Genomic DNA, 10,817 nt, shown 5'->3' with positions numbered 1-10,817 from the left:
ACCACCATACCATCTAACCCTCTGTTATCCCTAAAGCAATCCTGCACATTTGAAACAGCACTCTGTGTTTTCCTAATTTATAATTAAAATAAAAAACTCTACAGTTTTACTTTTGAATGGGGAGCACATTCAAGTAAAATGTCCTCTTCTTTCTAACCTCAATTCTCCCTCATGGTGCACAAGACTTCTTTTACACTATTCCTCAGAAAATAAAAGGCTACTTAGGCAACATCTTTCTCATGCTTATTTTGTTACCTTGAAATTTACTCTGGCCATTTTTCTTTTGCAGGTCTAACTCCAGGTCTATAGCCTTTGTTATACAATGTTAATTTCCCAACTCCTTAAATTATTATTCCCACTGTAAACCTTCGAACATGTAAAACTTCCTCTCGGACTAATACCCAAGTCCTATTCATAGCTGCAAATGTCTTGATGTATACAGCTTGAGAAAGAGCTGCTCACAGCACCACCTTTGTCCCAAGCCAGGCTTCAGGCTTTAGCCCACCCACTGTATTTTAGCAGATTTAAATCCTTGGTGAGTTAAGAGGTTCTTTCTGTTTTCCAAAGACAAAGAGAGTTTTGTGCTGTTGCTCAAAAGCCACATGAACAACAAGAAAACAAAGGGTCTCTCAATTACAATCTGTCCTTTATGGTTTGGGAATTTGTGTTTGGTTTGCCAGAATCCTCCAAAATTCATCTGTGGACAGGAGGGCATGGGAAAGAGAAGGGAAGGGGGTGGATTTTGTTCATTGCTTTACAAGGACAATTCCAGAAAATTAGCAAATGAGGATGGGTACACCATCGCAGAAAATGAGTTCAGAGCGAGAAATTGCTTTGGGTTATGGTTGAAGAGAAACAAATTCAAGGAATACAACTGGCTGTCACAAACACTTAAAAAGAAAATAAAAATCTTGGGTCCAAAGTGCTTAGATTCAAGAGATTCGCATCCCTGAAAATCGCAAAGGTGTACCAGGAGATGCTCATTTGTTCCAAGAAAAGGAAATTCCTTTTGGCAGGCAGGGCACTCTGAGAGATTGGGTTATTCTTGGTGAACATTTTGCAATTCTAAAAAACAAGAGAATTGAGAAATTGGAGTTCATCAATATTATAAACTAATTACAGGGAAGAAAGAAACAAAAAGAAATATCATTACATGTTAATAAATAATGTCAATCAGTCACAAGTCCTTGAGGCACTATATTTGGAAATGATGTTTTGTTTGTTTGGTAGAGTGGCAGGGGCATGAAATTTAGGCTCAAAAGAGTCTTGTGCCTCACACAAAGAACAACTTTCTGTAATAAATAGGAACTGCTCCCAATGTATTATAAAAGATTATTGGCCCATTGGAAAGAAATAGATGCAAATACTTCCCAAAAGAAAAAAAGGAAATAATTCTCTGTAAGATATATAGTGTCCCACTTCATCCTACCACCTCACTCCTAATAAAATAATTGGAGCTTAAAACTACAGTTTCATAGCATCATATTCATAAATATGAAAAAGTCTAGGAACTGTCATTAGGAAATGTGTACTGAAACAGGCCACTTCAGAATTGCTGGTGAGTGTGCAAGTAGACACAAGCAATATGCTTGCTATGAGGACAACTTTCAAGTATATACACCCTTTTACCTAAACACTAGCTTGATGTTTACCCTGAAGATATATTTCCACAAAGGTGAATGATTTATATTCAAGGGTTTTAAATTGTAACATTTTTTTACCATGTCAAAAGATTCAAAGCTATGTAAGTCTTCATCAGTAGGAGTTTATTTGGATAAATAATAATTCATACAAATCATGCAATATCATTTGTTAATGAAAATGAGATCTTTATGTTCATATCTAGAATGACTTCCACACAAATTAGGTGAAACAGGGTACAAAGAAACTTGTGCATGAAATCGGTAGAGGTGGGATTCTGTATAAAACTAAATTGGAGATAATAACTCTTGGAATAATAATGCTAATACTATACAAATAATATTGTTAGAAAGGAAAGGGGGTAGATGAGAGACATATCAGAAGCAGATTTGGAACCAATGATATAATGAGCATGGAAACCCTTTTTCAACTATAAAGTAATATAAAATGCAAAAAAAAATACGTAAGTTGGAAGCCCATAGCAGTATTAACTAGTCCTGGATCCTTGACATCAAGAATATGGTTTTTACTCTGATGATTTTATTGAAACTCAATACTTAAGTCCAAAAACTTAAGAATGCCACATAAATTCTACCCTAATCATTTGCCATTTATTCTGGATTCTGTAATGTTTAATCATAAACAGGAAAAGGAACCAAATTTGTGTCACATAATGAATTAGTTAATTGTCTTAGTGCCATGACTAAATATTTGACAGAAAGTAACCTAAGGGAAGTAAGATTTATTTTGGTCCACAGTTTAAAGGGATACAGTCCACCATCACAGGGAGTTGTCCACCATGGTAGGGAAGGGGTGGAGGTGGAGGGCATCTTCGCACATCAGCAGTTCAGGATGTAGAGAAACAAAATACTGGTGCTTCTTCGTTGGCTTCCTATTTTTGTTATGTCCTGGACCACAGCCCATAAGATGCAGCCACTCACATTCAGGCTAGGTCTTCTTTCTTCATGCAAACCTGTCTGGAAATAACTTCACAGACACACCCAAAGCTGTGTCTAATTAATCCCCTAGGTATTTCTTAATTCAACAAGGTTAATCAAATTAGTTACCACACCATCATACATAATCTTCAAAGATAGCTGTATGTAACTCAAAGTATACATTTAATTTATTAACAGTCTCATGATCTCAAAGAACTCTACTGTGTGAATCTCTTGACAAGTAAAAGAACTTCTTAGACATTTATCCCAATCATAAGAAAATGTTTGTATGCAAATTTGCATGCTTTACATTTACCCAAACAAAGATGAATTCCTCCCCCTTATACATACTCAAATAAAGATGCTAAGTAGGATTTATTCATCTTGACAATTCATTTTGATCAACAGTGTCTGGATCACTTTGCTGAATGGAATTCTGTGATGAAATCTAGACTTACTGAGAAAGGCTTCCACAATTGTGCTTGCCACAAACGTGGTCAGGAAGAAAGGGATAAGCGTCCAGGCCTGCTTATCTATGCACTATATATGCATACACATTTCCTTTCTACATAGGTTTCCTTTCTCTCCTTCCTTTCTGTGGCTCTTGCAGTTTTCTTCTATAAAATTATGTGTAGGAGTGAGGATTATATATGAGAGGTATATGCCAAAAAGGTCCCTCCTTCCCTAGAATTCTCCAGCAAGAGGAGAGGGTGAAGAAATGGAAGTTTACCTGCAGCACTGGTTATTAAAATAAAATGTGGAAGGGTAGGAAAAATACATGGGATGTCTTTCACATCAATATTATTGGACTGCATTTACATATCAATGAAATTCAAGAACTACCCTATCAGCAGCTCATTTAAATTAATACAAGGTTCCAAAAATGAGTGATGTCCTATGTCTGTACTTGTGATTCGAATGAGTTCCCAATATGGCTCTCCTGACCATGACACATTTTGAAAAGTCCACAGTAGTAATAAAAGGAGTAAGTGGGGAACTTGTAAAAGTGACACATCAACCACTTTAGGTAAATGGAGCAAGTCATAAAAGGCAGGTCAAGATGAATAGGTTGTAAAAAATGGATAAGAGTTTCCCAAGCAGGAGAAATGCAAAAAAGGTTTTGAAAGTAGAAGAAATGGACATGGAAAAATGGGTGATCTTCTGAATGCCACTGTCAAGCTAAAGCCCTTGCATTTTCTGCTTATACAGGTGATAAAAATCCTTAGGAGGCTTCTTTTGACTGCAGTAATGAAATCTTGAAAGCAGCTGTTTAGGAAGTTTGCACTGATAGCGTGGTCCTTCCTGGGGTGATGAAGATTTAGATGAAGGCAATAGCATGGAAAGGTAGAAGAGTGCATACATTATAAAATACATTTAAAATGACATTGGACAATAAAATAGTGGCATAATAGCCACTGGATATTAGAGAGGCATTAAGGGGTCAAGGTTGAGAGAGCAGGAAGAGTGTTGGAAGGATCTCCCATGATCTTCTTGAGTGTGCAAATTCACACGGTGCTTTCTTTCTGCCTCAGTCTGTGTTAGCCAGTGGCCCCACGGTTGCTAGTCACTCATACACCTCTCTTCCTAGACTGAGCTGCTGAAAGCAAATATTATGCTTTGTTTGTGGCATATCTGGCACAAAAATGTTTGTGTGTCTGCAAAATGAAAGGCAAAGGAGGAAATGAAGGGATGGATGCCTCTGTTTTAGAGTATGAGAGAAGTAGGGAATTTTATACATGGTCGGTTGGAAGTTACAGCTTATGATTTAAATGGCAAATTTATATTTATATATTCAGAATCACTTTTTCTAAGATTACCTTTACTACAGTTGACTCAGTATGACCCATGGCAATGCACCCCACGATGTATACATTCTCAACACTAAGACTCCACTGAAAAATTATCACTCACCCACAACTCCCTGGTCCCGTCAAAGGCAAATGTTAATTCTATAAAAATAGTTTTTCCAGTAAGAGTTTTGGAGGGCTATCTATTAACAACAAACACAGGCTTAAAAGGTGTAACTTTGATCTTTCAGTGAAATTTTTATTTATTTTTTTATTAAGAAAAATTTTTTCATTCATTTTACACATCAATCAAAGATCCCCCCTTCCCTCTTCCCACCCACCCCCCAACCTCCCCCTTCTCAGTGAAATTTTAAGAATGATTTCTAGGTGAATAAACTTGACTGTGGAAAGACTATTAGTGGACTCCTTGCCCCTTCAACGCTCACAACACAACAATCCCTTTTAGGGATCAGCTGAACAGATTCTAGAATATCTGAGCAAAGGAATGCTATGCAGTCACTACCAATGATGCTACCAAATGAAGAAATGCTCCCAAACTATAAATAAGTAACAAGAGCCAATTACAAATTATAGAAGGATGTGCACCATGACTTCCTTTTGTTAATGCCATAATGGTAAAAAAAATTATACAAAAATATTGGCAGTTGTTCTAAATTGTGTTGTCATGTGTAATAGTTACTTACTTTACTTTTCACTTTTATTTATTTATGAGTTCTTCAGTAGAGTTCTTCAGTAGACAACTATATCATTTGTAATATCTATATTTTCAATTGAAGATGATATAGATATAGTGGGTAGTTGTTCTAGCTATGACCTTGAAGCACTGCCCCTAGTGAGGTAACAGGTAACTGTTACCCCTGCCTATGACCTTAAAGTACATGACCCTGGGCCGTGGCCACTCAGGATTCCTTAAGACCTGGGATGCTCTCTCTTCACTTCCTAATGGTATTGGAGGCTGAGATCTTGGACCAGGCAAATCAATGTGGGACATAGCTCAGCTTTCCTAGACCCAACGGTAAATCTCCCATTTATCCCCCACAGAAATTCCTTTGCTCATTAAATAGACTTCATGGATTTCTCGCATTATATAGACTTCATCATATTTAGTTTCATATGACAAGGACAAAATACACAATCTTACAAAAAATGTTCAATAGTTATTTAATAAATATATATATTAACTATATATCCACATTTTACTATTATAAATAAATAGAATTTGTGGTCTACATACATACTATATAATAATAATAACGTATTACTGAAAGCAAGAGTTGCAGTAGTGATAACCACAGAAGGGAGTGATGTGTCACTAACATGGCCTGCCTCTAAAGAAACAGGGTTCCATAGGTCAGACCTCATTACAGCCATAGAAAGAAAACCACCTTGTTACCAGGTAACAAGGAAGAGCCAGGAGCTCAGCCAAGAGAAGGAAATAGGCAACATCCTGTCTCAATAGCTTCACCCTGACCTGAGGGTCTAAGATATCTAGGATAGAGGCCAACAAGACTGACTCAGCTTCCTTAATCTGCCTTCAGGAATTTCAGTGGAAAAAAAAAAAAAAAAAAAAAAACTTCACCTGTGAGTCCCTGCTGTGTAGGCTGAATGTCTGTTTCTCTGCAAACCTCAGACATTGAAGTCCTAATCTCCAACGTGATGGTACTAAATGGTGGGGCTGTTGGGAGGCAATTAGTTCATAGGGTGGAGTTCGTATCATTAGGATTTGTGACTTTACAAATGAGACCCCGACAGATCTCTCATCTCTGCAACACACACACACACACACACACACACACACACACACACACACACACACACACCCAGGTAAGGACAACAAAGTCATAAGGTTCCTGAACCTGGAGCAGATCCTCAATGGACAGCAAATCTAGTATCCTGTTGTGAACCTTCTAGCGTTCAGAACTATGAAAAAATAAATGTCTATAGGTCATTAATTACTCCTAGGTCAGTCAATTTATAGTAATTTGTTATAGTGCCTTGAATAGGCCAAGATAATTCAAATCATCAACCAGCTTGTTGCAAACAGTCATGGTGGGCATATGTCACCTTTCACTTAAGAGAAGAATTCTAAAGAATGACAATATGGTCTGAACAGAGTTGCTTTTGGATCCTAAGAAACAACTCTATCACTAACATTGTTTGTTAATTTCAGCAAATCATAGTTTTTTGTTTTAGTTGATAATTACAAATTCTGAAACAAAAAAAATGTCATCAAGATAGAGGATCAAATGAGAGGATTGAAAAAACAGAAAGTGCAATAAGTAGGTGTTAAAATATGAAGTGTGTTGACTTTATTCCTGGTGACTAATGGAGGGAAGTTTTACCATAAAATCAACCTCCAGAGCAGACTAGACACAGTAGTGCAAAAGAGCAGATGTTCAGTTTGTTAGTTCAGCTCCATCAGAAGGAACAAGGAAATCCTCCTCATCCCTACAGACCCCCTACCTACCTCCACAGCAGAAGTGACAAGAGGGACCAAACAAAGATGAACATCAGCCAGCTCATATTCCGGCTTTCAGTGTACATCAAGAAAGTTGGCTGCTGGGTTCTTATTTATGTGGAAAAGACCTGGCAATCCTCATGTGCTGGCATCAAATCAGATCTCTCCAGCTCCCTACGCCTACAGCGCTATACATATCATCCGCCAAAATGTATCATCTTGTTTGCAATGATTAAAAATTAACACTTCAGCTTAAACTACAATCCTAGTGAGAAAGAGATCCACCCTGGACTCAGCTTCACCTTCAGCTCACAGCAGAACACTAGCGTTCAGTAGGTGCACAACAAATGTATGAAATACAACCGTGGTGGGACTCACACAGAGAAGGCAACAAAAAATGTCATGGCTTAGGCATGCTGGGCATTTTATTTAAAGGAAATTTAATGATTTTAAAAAGCAACTACAGAGTTAGGGTTCCTGGAAGTACACATTGCTTCTACGCATCCCAGTGCAGAGAGAGGTTCTCTCCAGGCTTCTTTTGTGTACATCTTGGCCAGAATGCAGCAGGCAGCACAAGTGTCTTCCATCCTCACCATGAAATATCATCATCTGTTTCAGAAAGGAAGGATGAAGCGTGTTACCAGATTTGGGTGGACTCCGTTGCAAGATAATGTCTGATTCTTGGGCTCAAATGCTAAAGAGAATGCTTTTACAAGCTGTTTTCAGTCTCTAGAAGTGTTCACTCCCCCACTCTTTTTTCATCTGCAACCTCCCAAAACTCCTACACTCCCCAATCTACCCTTTTCCTACGAAAAGATGTATGTGCAAGCTTTTGAATTGATATTGCAATGGTTAAACTCTGTTTTCTTGCACATAATGTATTTGCATGGCTTTTCCTATGCAATCTTTCTTTAATCATTTAGTACAGTGAATGTTCAAAGGGCAGAAGGGAAATTTCCCCTGGCCATAAGGTTCTACCTTGCCACAAGCCCAACAAATGACTGTGAGCCAAAACTTTTGAAGCCATGAACCCAACCAGACCTCTTCTCAATTATTAGCTTAGGTACTTGTTTAGTCACTGTAGAAATCTCTAGAACAATGCGTAGTCATCTACAAAGCTGTAAAGAAATCCTTAAAAAAAAGAGGATAAAATAAATTAAGTTAATGTGTAGGGAAAATACTAAAAATTACTATGAAGAGTTCATTAAAATGAAATGCATGATAGTTAAGGGAAATGATAGGGGAGAGGTAATGAGTTGGTATATTTTATTGTCCCTTGGAGGAACAAGAAACAGAGCTGATGTCTTTTTCATTGAATCTGTAAACCACGGTTCATTGAGGGTGGCTTGAATATGAAGTTCATGGCAGTACAAATGAGTTTTGGTGTCTGCTTGGAAGTAGCTTCACAACTTTATTTAGGTTATTAGCTATAAGGTGATGATGAAATAATTTTTAAATTATTATTAAATATTAATAACATTAACTATATAAATATTTATATTAATATATCGTTGCTATATATTAATATTAATATATATATTATATCTAATTATATAAATATTTATTGTGATTATGAATGCATTAAATATATTTAAATATAGTAAATATTCAAGAAGTAATGTCATTTAATGCATGGTGTAGTTTGTCTCTGATAAATTTCTGTTAGCGGTTAAATCCTTTACTGATGTAGAAAAGAAGCATTGCTCAGAATTGTATGCTTCCCTTGAAACTTATAATGGATAAACTGGGAGGGCAAAGTGGCCCTAGCAACTCATGGCAAGGGACTGACAGACAGATTTGCAACAGAAAGTTGCTAATCTGGATAGCATAGCATTCAAGATGAAACTGATGAAGGAACTTCTCCCAGAGCACTTTGCTACCTTTAAAAACAAAACCAAAAATGCTTTCTGAATTAACAGACACCTATGGTGAGAGTTGAGAAATAACTTCAGCCTGAGAGAGCATCTCTTAGAGGGTAAAGGGAACTCCAAGAACTTCCCAAGACTGAAGAAAAGGCCTGAAATTCACATTGACATTTGAAGGACATAAAAAGCTCAAAGAGGGAGCCTGAGACCAGAAAAAGTAAGGAAATCTATGTGTCAGTGTGATTCTGCATTAAGAAGGTCATCAGAAAGAGGTATAGGAGCCAGTGAAACGGTTCAATGGATAAAGGCACTTGTTGCCACCCCTGAGGACCTGGTTCCAATCTCCAGGATATACACTGGGGAAAGAGGCGATAGCGGGCTATAGCGGGCTCTGAGGTCCTCTTGAGCAGTCCAGCTGATGTTTTCCACACAATGGATCACCATTTACTGCTGGGTTTTGTTTGACTCAGACAGTCACTTGAGGCGTCCTTCTTTGATGGTACAACAAAAGGAAAGAGACACATACCTATGACTTCAAAACTCTGGGGTTTGCCTTTGTGGCCTGATGTCCCATAAAAACCTCTGTTTGCAATTCCTTTCCATTTCCCTTTAAACTACAGTTTTGTCAATAAACTGTCAGCCACTAACACCTTCTCACCACATAAACTAACACATCAGCCTCAAGTCAACTGCTCCAACCCAACACAAACTAATTAGGAAACCAATAACATAGCTGAGGAGATTGCTCAGTGGGTAAAACACTGGCATCTTAAGATTGAGGACCAAATTTCTGATCCCCCAAACCCATATTACATGCCTGTAGGGACTGTCAACCCTCCTGCAATTCCAGAGCTCAGGATACAATGACAGAGGATTGTTAACAGGCAATGCTGGACAGCTAGACTGGCTCCATTAGCTAACTCTGTATTCAAGTAAGAGGTCATGCCTCAATAAATAAAATCAGTGCAACTGTGAGAGACTCCTGATATCAACCTCTGCCACCACACACACTCCTGCCTAAACACATGAATATGCGCGCACACACACACACACACACACACACACACACACACACACACACACGTAAATAAATAAAAATTTAAAAGTAGAAAACCAATCATTGGTAGATTCAATGCAAAAAGAGTTCAGGGTAGCCCCAGAGGGACTCACAAACCTTAAGGGCTGAAAAAACATCTCTATGTCCTTGAAGGGACCTAAAGAGTCATCACTGACTCAGTATCGTTTTACAGTTGCCAGAATTGTTTAAAAACAAATCTCCAACAAGCTTAACTTCTGCAGATCTTAATTGGGTTTTGTAGCAATTTGAGATTTGGAAACTGTCCAGACCAAAAATGGTATAGAATCCTGTCCCACCACATGGCCATGTTATATTTATAGCCAGGGAAAAAGGAAGTGACATACAGAAAATGGAAATGGGCTACAGGGACAGGGAAGATGGTTACAGCTTGGGTCTGTTCTATTTGAACCTGGTTTGAACGAATGGCCACTTGTGATGAGCTAAGAACCAGCTGCTTGTTACAAAAGCGGGTTACAGTTCACCATGTACACCTTCAGGCCAAACTTAAAATATGTTCAAAGACAGCTTTAGAGCAACCCTGACTAAACCCAAACAGCCTTTTTATCAGCAACAGCATCTTTTGGTCAGCCTCATACTTTGGGCCTCTGTTTTCTAAGGCTTTCTTTCCACTTTGAGACACTGATTAAACATACCACAGATCACTAATGAACTTCCTTGCTCTCAGAGTTGAGCAGCAATAGTTTAACCGTGAGCTTTGTAAGACTGCACCAGCCCAACAAGGTAGAGTGGAAAGAACTCAAGCCACTGCTGGTTTCTCCAGGTTCTTCTTGGTGGTGATGGTTGCTGGTGGTGGTGCTGGTGGTGGTGCTGGTGGTGGTTGTTATGAATTATTACATGGAGAGGGGGAGACCCCCGAGGGTATCCCACGCATGTAGGGAAACATGCTGGGCAGATGCACTCGGGCATGGCGGTGGTGGCCAGTAATTCCCAACCCAGACGCTGCATCCACGTGGAGAGTTTATTATAATAGAGAGAGGAAGAGGCAGAAAGGTAGAAAGACGGAGACAG

The sequence above is a fragment of the Peromyscus californicus genome, unplaced genomic scaffold (assembly GCF_007827085.1).
Source record: "Peromyscus californicus insignis strain IS unplaced genomic scaffold, ASM782708v3 Scaffold_6__1_contigs__length_162567912, whole genome shotgun sequence".
In the NCBI taxonomy this organism is placed as follows: Eukaryota; Metazoa; Chordata; class Mammalia; order Rodentia; family Cricetidae; genus Peromyscus; species Peromyscus californicus.
The sequence above is the reverse complement of the archived record's forward strand: the minus strand, read 5'-3'. Positions refer to the sequence as shown.